Here is a 9426-nt window from a genome sequence, read left to right on the forward strand (position 1 = left end):
TTGTTAAATATAAAATAGTTTTACAGGTATTGTTTCTATGTATGTATTATGTAGCTAATTACACATATGTACGATGCTGAGTACACATGTGTACTATTCTATTTATATCCAAGTACGCATGTGTATACCGTTGAAATATGAAGGTTACGTGGATCTTAAAAATCAAAATTTGAATTCTGGTGATGAAATCTGAAATTAAAATTAAAGTTGAAATCTGGTGATTTGTTGTTTGTTTTGATAATTATCTTATTACTAAATAAAACATAATGTGGATAATGAATTTAAAATAGGAAAGATGTAACTTAATTCATTTATTAAAATAATGATTTAAATCTAATTTTTTTATCTAATTACAATCTTACCCTTAACAACTAAAAAAGAAATAAAGGGTCCAGATCTGTTCACACAGTTCACTCTTGGAAGGCTGTTCACGTTGGAACCTTACCCTATATATAATCTATAATACTATATCTATAATACTATGTAAAAAAGGTAATTTCCTTTAAAATTTTAAGATGGCAGGATGGGTTCCTCCCAGTTTTGCCCCCAATTCAATGTTTTTTACTACAAAGAAATCAACCAGCCGATTGATCTCCTTCATAAATATAACGCCTGTCATCAATCATGTTCATCATTGGCATGACTAAACTATTTGATATTAATCCCACGCCTCAATCTCTAGCCTTTTTTTAATCTTACACCAACACACATATCAGAGAGGAGAGGAGAACAGAGCAGGGGAGACGGATCCATAGAGATCGAGAAACCGATAGCGGTGGCGGTTGTGGTTGTGGTTGTGCTAGCCGTCCATCAATTCAAGGTAAGCAACAATCAATTATCACTATACATAGCAGCCCGAATTCATCGATCTTAATTTTTGATTAATTGCTTGTCTGTTGCCCTAATTTACTAATAATCAGTCAATCATTTGTTTAAATCATGGTGATTTCCATCCATCATTGTCGACAGACGAGGTTCTTTTGCTAAATTTTGGGGTGTTCCTTCTCGACCAATTGTTTAAACGAATTGTGGCCGGTGGTCTTGATCGACCAAGAACCAAGTATGTTGGTTTTTTTATGGCTTAATTTCATGAACTTTATGCTATTGTTTGGTTTTGTTGTCCAAAACAATTATCGAGTTTTAAGTTTTGGGTTCATATCATGGCTATGAAGTTTATAAAAGGATGGATGGAAAGGGATTTCATTGGTTCCAAAAGATTTAGTGGACTAATTAACCGTACATCTTCTGCAAAATGAATCAAAGTTATTATCTTTGATTATTTCGGTCATGTTAATCTGAATTCAGATATCCTAATTTTTGCTTTTTTTCTTGCTTAGACCTAACAGGTTATTGCACCAGCAATGTCTGCAACCTGTGAGTTGGCAAGTGAGTAAACAGATCCTTTTGATTGTTGTTATATGTGTTTTAAATAATTTATTTTTAATTTGCAATACTGCCCCTTGAAGTTCTTGCGACACAAAACAAGGGTTACTCATGTTTTGGTAACCGAAGGTGCTGGCTATGTTGGTTCTCACGCTACACTACGCCCTGTTGGGGAGACCTGCATTCACTTTTTTGTACTTGACAATGGACTTTCGGGATTTGATTAAAAAAATTAATTATTTGAAACTATGAAAGAATGAACAGACTTGTAAGTGGGTTTATTTTGAACATTCTTTTCATTTCTGAAATATAACTGGTGTGTAAATGTTGTGCAGCTGCTTGTGATAAGTGCTCCAACAAAAGGAAAGGAATCGTGTTGCCAAAGTTAAATCACCGTTTTGATCCGTACTTAGTTTTTCATACCCTTCGAACACCGAACGAAAATGACTATTTTTTATTTATTTATAGAAACGCCACAATATCACCCAAACTTGAATCGACCAAAACCAGCTTGACTCACTACCCTGTCCAACCGACCAGCCTGTTTTGCAAGGTGTACTAATCTCTTATGGCTAGAAAACACCAAAGCTGCAAAGGTGCAAAACTCCTAATAGACAAATGATATACGACAAACAATTGAACAAACCAAGGCATAGGAGAATACCTACCACATCATTGTCTTCCATCATGCAGTGGCTCTTACCACGTCAGATCCCACAAGCTAAAGGTAAAGGTATACGCGATGGTCTTACAAGCAAACTTAATGTCACATCCCCAAAATCCCACACGCGGAGTACCACCGCTTGGAGGCGTGACATGACCAGGATCAAGCCACCAATTATATCAAACATAGCATTTAATAATAATCAAAGACATAATTGGTGTTCAAAACCAAACGTTGTATATGTAGCGGAAGCATTAAATGTAAAACCCAAAAACATAAGTATCAATGTGTGAATGTAAAGTGTTTAATAAGCATTCACGAGTTCTTGTCCACAACGACCCGCCTCTCCTCTGGTGCAAGCTCCAAGTATACCTAAGGCCCTGCAAGGCATGCAGCAAATAATCAACAAACTAGTTGAGCGAGTTCACAGAAAGTAAGTTCATAACATAGTGCATAAATATAACTAGTGGGGGCTTCCCATACTAGTGTGTACTAAAGGTGGGGGCTTCCCATGTTTATCCTGGCTAATGAGGGCTTCTCATTAACGGTACTTACTAGACTAACTTCCGACCATTGTGTTCTTCTTTACCGAGAACAGGAAAACGTACAGGGTCACGTAGGCTTTACGTGACGTGCCCTTCCACGAGGACAGTGGTACGCGTGGGGGCTACGTAGGCTTTACGCAGCGTGGCCTTCCGACCTGGAAGCCAGTGGATGGTATTGGGTTACGTAGGCTTTACGTAACGTGTCCTCCCGACCCGGGAGACATATGGCAATTGTACTGGGTTACGTAGGCTTTACGTAACGTGTCCTGACTAACCTGAGGACGATGGTCTATAGTCTGGTATATGCGTAAGTACGAGTAACTCCTTTTACAATAACATATCCAACCCAATTCCCAACCCGGGAATCCCATGCCTTGGCTGTGTGAACTCACCTTGGTTTGCTCGGCAGATACACAATTAAAAGACTCTTGAACTAACAGTGGTCAACCACGTCCTAACAGGGTTACCATACAAGTCAGGTTCGGTTCAAGTAATGCATGTATAAGACATACAAGTTAACACATAGCACGTAATAGTCACGAGTATAATGGAATCATACATGTGCGATCAACTCATTAGCCGAAAGTAATCGGCCCAACATATAACAAGCGGTTCAACATGTACGGCCCAAATAGAAAGTCAAACAATAAAGGTATCGGCCCAACCCAAGCCTTGTACGATTAAACAACTTGTGCGATCAATTAACATTAACAACCCAATTAGTTTATCGGCCCAATAATAAAACACAATAGTGGACTTGTGCGATCCAATAATGTAAACGGCCCACATAGATGACTTGTGCGATAAAAGCCTTGGCTGCCCGGCCCAACATACCGCCTTGTGCGATCTACCTAAGCCCATCCGGATTGTGCGACCAGAGCGGCTTGTGCGAGAGGGCTTCCTTGTGCGAACTGACTTCTTGTACAATCAAGAAGTCTTGTGCGGTCAGCCCATGATGTGCGATCAGTTTAAGTTATCCGAATTACATGCTTGTTCGGTTACACATTAATTAGTTTCCAAACACACAATTATCAATTAACACAATCTCAGTACATCAATTAGCATAATATCGATCAATCAAGATAATCTATTACTAATTCGCATGAACCCTAGTAGCATCATAGCCTGAATATCATATTCAATCATTAATATTCAATCACATATAAGCCGATCAACCGCACAACCCGATTCACTAGCACATGATTAACCATCGATGTAATTCCTATTACAACCGAATGATTATTTAATCAGTATTATCACTTGTTCATCAATCCTTATGTAACTCACACACGACATTTAAGCAATCCAGTAGCAAGAACATCAATCAGAAATCAACATCATCAACTCGCATGAAATCAAACATATAACCATACATCCATACTGAAATCGTTATGTGAATCATGCAATTCAAAGATTAACAATCATGCGTTCAAGTGAATAAACTAACCGGTTTAAGGGGGTAGGTGATACAAACAACGAACCAAAGTGTTTCGAGATGCAAGATGGTTGCCGCCGGCTTCTTAGAGAGCTAGGGTTCTTGTGTGTGGGAATGTTTTGTGAAAGTGTGAGATGATTACACCCATCTCACGTGTTATGTGCCAAGGGTGAGTGGGCCGGACCCCTCAATGGGCCGCCCCCTTTGGTCCGTTTGTAAGCATAAAGTCCAAACATGTTGTGCGATCGGTTGTGAATGTTGTGTGGTTGGTTGTGTTGTGCGTTCGGGTTTCATCCAACATGTATTTCACGCATTCATGCATTTCAAAAAAAAATCATAACACACACATAACATTTAATGAATCAGAGTTCGTATAATCATAACACGTTCACATACGTTGCACAAAGTAAGTTTAAAATTCGAGTTGTCACATTATCCCCAACTAATTGGAAATTTCGTCCCGAAATTTGGTATGCACTCACTGAGGAAGCTAGGTAAACTGCATTGTTCACTGATTTTCCTGGGGTGTCACATCCTCCCCCCGTTGATCTGGAATTTCGTCCCGAAATTCCGAAGTAGTAGCTTCAGCCTCAGCGGTGGTTGTACTGTTCGCGAACAATTGGGGGTACTTTTCTGTCATCCTGTCTTCGCGTTCCCAGGTGTACTCTGGGCCACGTTTGGAGTTCCAACGAACTCGGACAAGAGGGATTCTCTTGTGTTTGAGGACCTTCACATCCCGGTCCGTGATTTCAACTGGTTCCTCGACGAACTGCAACCGCTCGTCGATAGTGAGTTTTTTAAAAGGAATGATGAGGTTTTCATCTGATAGGCACTTCTTTAAGTTCGATACATGAAAGACATTGTGAACTGCCCCGAGTTCAGCTGGTAGGTTCAACTTGTAGGCTACTTTGCCAATCTTTTCTATGATTTCAAATGGTCCGACGTATCGCGGATTCAGTTTACCCCGTTTGTCAAAACGAACCACACCCTTCCAGGGTGAAACTTTCAATAAGACCCGGTCCCCGACCTCAAATTCCAAAGGCTTTCTACGCTTGTCCGCGTAGGCTTTCTGACGGTCGCGTGCTGCCGCCATGCGTTGTCTTATTTGTGCAATCTTTTCCGTGGCGTCCACTACGATCTCTGGACCCGTAATTTGACTATCCCCCACCTCTGCCCAACAGAGAGGTGACCGGCATTTACGCCCGTACAATGCCTCGAATGGAGCGGCTTGGATGCTGGTATGGTAACTGTTATTGTACGAGAACTCCACTAAAGGGAGGTGCTTTTCCCAGCCGTTGCCGAAATCGATAACGCATGCCCGAAGCATGTCTTCAAGAGTTTGGATCGTACGCTCAGACTGCCCATCCGTCTGAGGGTGATATGCTGTGCTCATGTCTAACCGTGAGCCGAAAGATTTATGCATTGCTTGCCAAAGCTCTGATGTGAATCGTGCGTCGCGATCCGAAATAATAGACGTGGGCACTCCGTGCCTCGAAACAACTTCTTTAAGATAGACGTCTGCGAGGGTGGAGAACTTATCCGTTTCCTTTATAGGTAGGAAGTGTGCAGACTTGGTGAGTCGATCCACGATCACCCATATCGTATCGTTCCCACGCTGGGATCTAGGTAGGCCTGTAACGAAATCCATGGAAATTTCTTCCCATTTCCACTGTGGTATCTTAGGCTGCTGAAGTAGGCCAGCTGGTTTCTGATATTCGACCTTGACTCTCGCACAGGTCAAGCATTTTCCAACATACGTAGCGATGTGGGCCTTCATACTAGGCCACCAATATGTAGTACTGATGTCGTGGTACATTTTATCCGACCCTGGATGTACCGAATAGCGAGACTTGTGAGCTTCATCCATTACATAGTAGGCGCCGTCTGCCTTCTGTTCCATCTGTTGTCGTGAGCCGCGTAAGGCTTCAGCCTTGACGTTTTCGGGCTTCAATGCTTCTACCTGAGCATCTCGTATCTGTGCAGGAAGGCTAGACTGAATTGTAAGCTGTAGCGCTCGCACGCGCTTCGGTAAGGTGTCCTTTCGACTAAGGGCGTCAGCCACAACATTGGCTTTGCCTGGATGGTACTTGATGGCGCATTCGTAGTCATTAAGTAACTCGACCCATCGTCGTTGACGCATATTCAAATCCTTCTGCTTAAGGATATGCTCGAGACTCCTGTGATCGGTGTAAATTGTGCACCTGGTACCGTACAGGTAGTGTCGCCATATCTTAAGCGCGAAAACAACAGCTCCCAGCTCTAAATCGTGCGTCGTGTAGTTCCGTTCGTGAATCTTTAGTTGACGAGAGGCGTAAGCAATAACCTTGTCGCGCTGCATTAACACACATCCAAGTCCCCGAATGGATGCATCACAATAAACTACGAAGTCATCCGTGCCCTCTGGCAATGAGAGGATAGGTGCACTACAAAGTCTATCCTTTAGGTGCTGAAAAGCAGTCTCCTGGGGTTCTCCCCAGCGATAGGTAACACCCTTCTGTGTCAGTAATGTAAGCGGCTGAGCAATCTTCGAAAAGTCTCTAATAAACCGTCTGTAATAGCCTGCCAAACCCAAGAATTGGCGTATTTCCGTTGGCGTACGCGGTGCAGGCCAGTTTCTGATCGAATCTACCTTGGATGGATCGACATGGATCCCATCCTTGTTCACTACATGGCCTAAGAAGTGGACTTCACGAAGCCAGAAGTCGCATTTAGAAAGCTTAGCGTACAGCTGTTCCTTCCGAAGGAGTTCCAATATAAGGCGAAGATGCTGCTCGTGTTCCTCCTGACTCTTGGAGTAAATCAGAATGTCGTCGATGAATACTATGACAAACTTGTCAAGATAGGGTTTGCACACCCTGTTCATAAGATCCATAAATACAGCAGGTGCGTTCGTTAACCCGAATGGCATAACGAGAAACTCGTAGTGACCGTAACGAGTTCTGAAGGCCGTCTTGGAGACGTCCTCATCCCGGACTCTCAGCTGATGGTACCCCGACCTCAAATCTATCTTCGAATAGTAGCACGACCCTTGCAACTGATCGAATAAGTCGTCTATGCGTGGAAGAGGATAACGGTTCTTCACCGTCACCTTGTTGAGTTCACGGTAGTCTATGCACATCCTGAACGTACCGTCTTTCTTTTTCACGAAAAGTACTGGAGCTCCCCAAGGCGAAGAGCTTGGACGAATGAAGCCCTTTTCCAAGAGCTCTTGTAGCTGCTTTGACAGTTCTTCCAACTCTGATGGAGCTAGACGATATGGTGCGCGAGCTATGGGTGCTGCTCCTGGAGCGAGCTCGATCTGAAATTCGACCTGACGATGAGGCGGTAAGCCAGGTAAGTCTTCAGGAAACACCTGAGGGTAATCACGTACGATTGGAATATCCTCCAATTTCTGTTCTTTTGCTGATGCGTCTGTAACGAGTGCCAGAATGGCAGTGTGCCCCTTACGTAAACATTTCTGAGCCTTCAAGAAAGAGATGATGCCAACCACAGCACCACTCTTGTCGCCTTGAACTTCTAGAGGTTCCTGACCAGAACGAGGAATGCGAATAACCTTCTCGCTGCATAAGATTTCTGCCTGGTGTTGGGACAACCAATCCATCCCAATCACGACGTCGAAACTACCCAAAACTATGGGAATGAGATCGATCGAGAAAGCTTGACCAGCTAGGATAAGATTACAACCTTGAACTACGTGCGTGGCTTCTAGACTTTTACCGTTAGCTAATTCTACTACATGTTTGGTGGGTAAAAGTGTTGGTGCACGTTTTAGCAGTTGACACATTTTCACAGACATATAGCTTGTATCCGCACCCGAATCAAATAAGACAGTAACGTAAATATTGTCGAGGAGAAACTTACCCATGACAACGTTGGGATCGTTCACTGCGTCGCCTCGACCTAGCACAAAAGCGCGTCCCCTAGCTTCGTTGCCATTATTGTTGTTGTTCCCGCCGTTGTTGTTCCCGTTGCCCTGGTTATTGTTGTTGCGATTCTGGTTCAATTGAGGGCAATCGCGTTTGAAGTGACCTTCAGCCCCACACTGGAAACATCCCCGGTTTCCACGCTGTGGCTGTTGCTGCTGCTGCTGCTGGTTCTGTGGAGCTGGTTGCTGAGGCTGCTGATTCTGATTTGCAGGACGAGGGCTCCTACAGTCTTTAGCCTCGTGCCCCATCTTAAGACACCTTTGACAGCGACCCTTGTTACACGGGCCGTGGTGATGCCTGTTGCAGTTGTGGCACCTAGGTTGACTACCCTGATATCTCCTCTGTCTGTGACTGCCACAGGATTGCTGACTGGGACTCTGATAGTGGTCAATCTTCTGCTGCTGAGCTTGTGGCTGAACAGATGCTGAACTTTTACTAGAATCTCCATCCCATTTTCTTTTACTGTCACCCGATGTAGCAGGAGTAGCTGAGGTGGTGACGTTAGCAGTAGCATTAACACGCTTGGGCAGTTTATTCTGGTCCACTGCCTGATCGGTGATACGGTGAGCGAGACGTTGGATTTCCTGGATGTTTTCGAGGTTAGCCGACGTCACGTGGCTCTGAATTTCTGGCGCCAATCCCTTGAGATACAACTCAATGCGCTTGTATGGAGGGTCCACCATAGTTGGACACAGAACGGCCAGCTCATTCGACCGTTTAGTATACGCTTCGATCTCTGATCCAACCATTTTCAGATTATACAGCTCGTCTTCCAGCTTGTGAATATCTTCACGCGTGCAATACTCACGCTTGATGAGTTCCTTGAAATCGTTCCATGGGGTGGCGTTAGCAGCTGCCAACCCTAAGATCTGGACTTGGGCGTTCCACCAAGTCAGTGCTATCCCTTCCAAAGTGCCGGTGGCAAACTTAACCTTGCGAGCCTCAGGGCACTCGCACATTTCGAATACCGATTCTAACTTTTCAAACCAATGGAGGAGTCCCACTGCCCCCTCTGTGCCACTGAAAGAATTTGGGCGACAGTCCATGAAGTTCTTGAATGTGCAGACAGGCTGCTGCGCGTGTTGACCTGCTTGAGCTGCTGCAACTGCCGCAGCAACTTGAGCTTGAACAAGAGCCTCTAGCTGGGCTTGTGTCATGTTGATTCGTCCAGACATGATCTTCATTGTAACAAGTAGCATACGTAAGAATGGTTCGCGAATAGGGCGATGACAGAAAAGTGTAAGCACGTAGGGTTTCTCATGCTAAAGCATCGTGTGTATCTAAACGTAATGCGAGCAAAGTTCTAAGCAGTTCTAGCAAACAGGCAATAAACATAAACCTTATTACCTAGGATGTCGAGTCTTGCACGTGGAGCGAAGCGTCGTTGTGGATCGTTGAGAGCACTGTTCTGGTTATAGTCCGGTTTTAATAAAAACGTTTTCCCATATTAAAACCAAGTTCTCTATAACCAAT

General features: G+C 43.9%; 1 long non-coding RNA gene across 1 annotated transcript; it reads left to right on the forward strand.

Moving 5' to 3' along the window:
- Window positions 1-962: 962 nt before the first annotated feature.
- On the forward strand, window positions 963-1972 carry LOC110938128. The gene is made up of 3 exons (XR_004880071.1): window positions 963-1060; window positions 1338-1386; window positions 1467-1972. It is a non-coding gene; the product is annotated as an uncharacterized LOC110938128 (long non-coding RNA).
- The last annotated feature ends 7454 nt before the right edge of the window (window positions 1973-9426 follow it).

The sequence above is a fragment of the Helianthus annuus genome, chromosome 2, assembly GCF_002127325.2.
Source record: "Helianthus annuus cultivar XRQ/B chromosome 2, HanXRQr2.0-SUNRISE, whole genome shotgun sequence".
In the NCBI taxonomy this organism is placed as follows: Eukaryota; Viridiplantae; Streptophyta; class Magnoliopsida; order Asterales; family Asteraceae; genus Helianthus; species Helianthus annuus.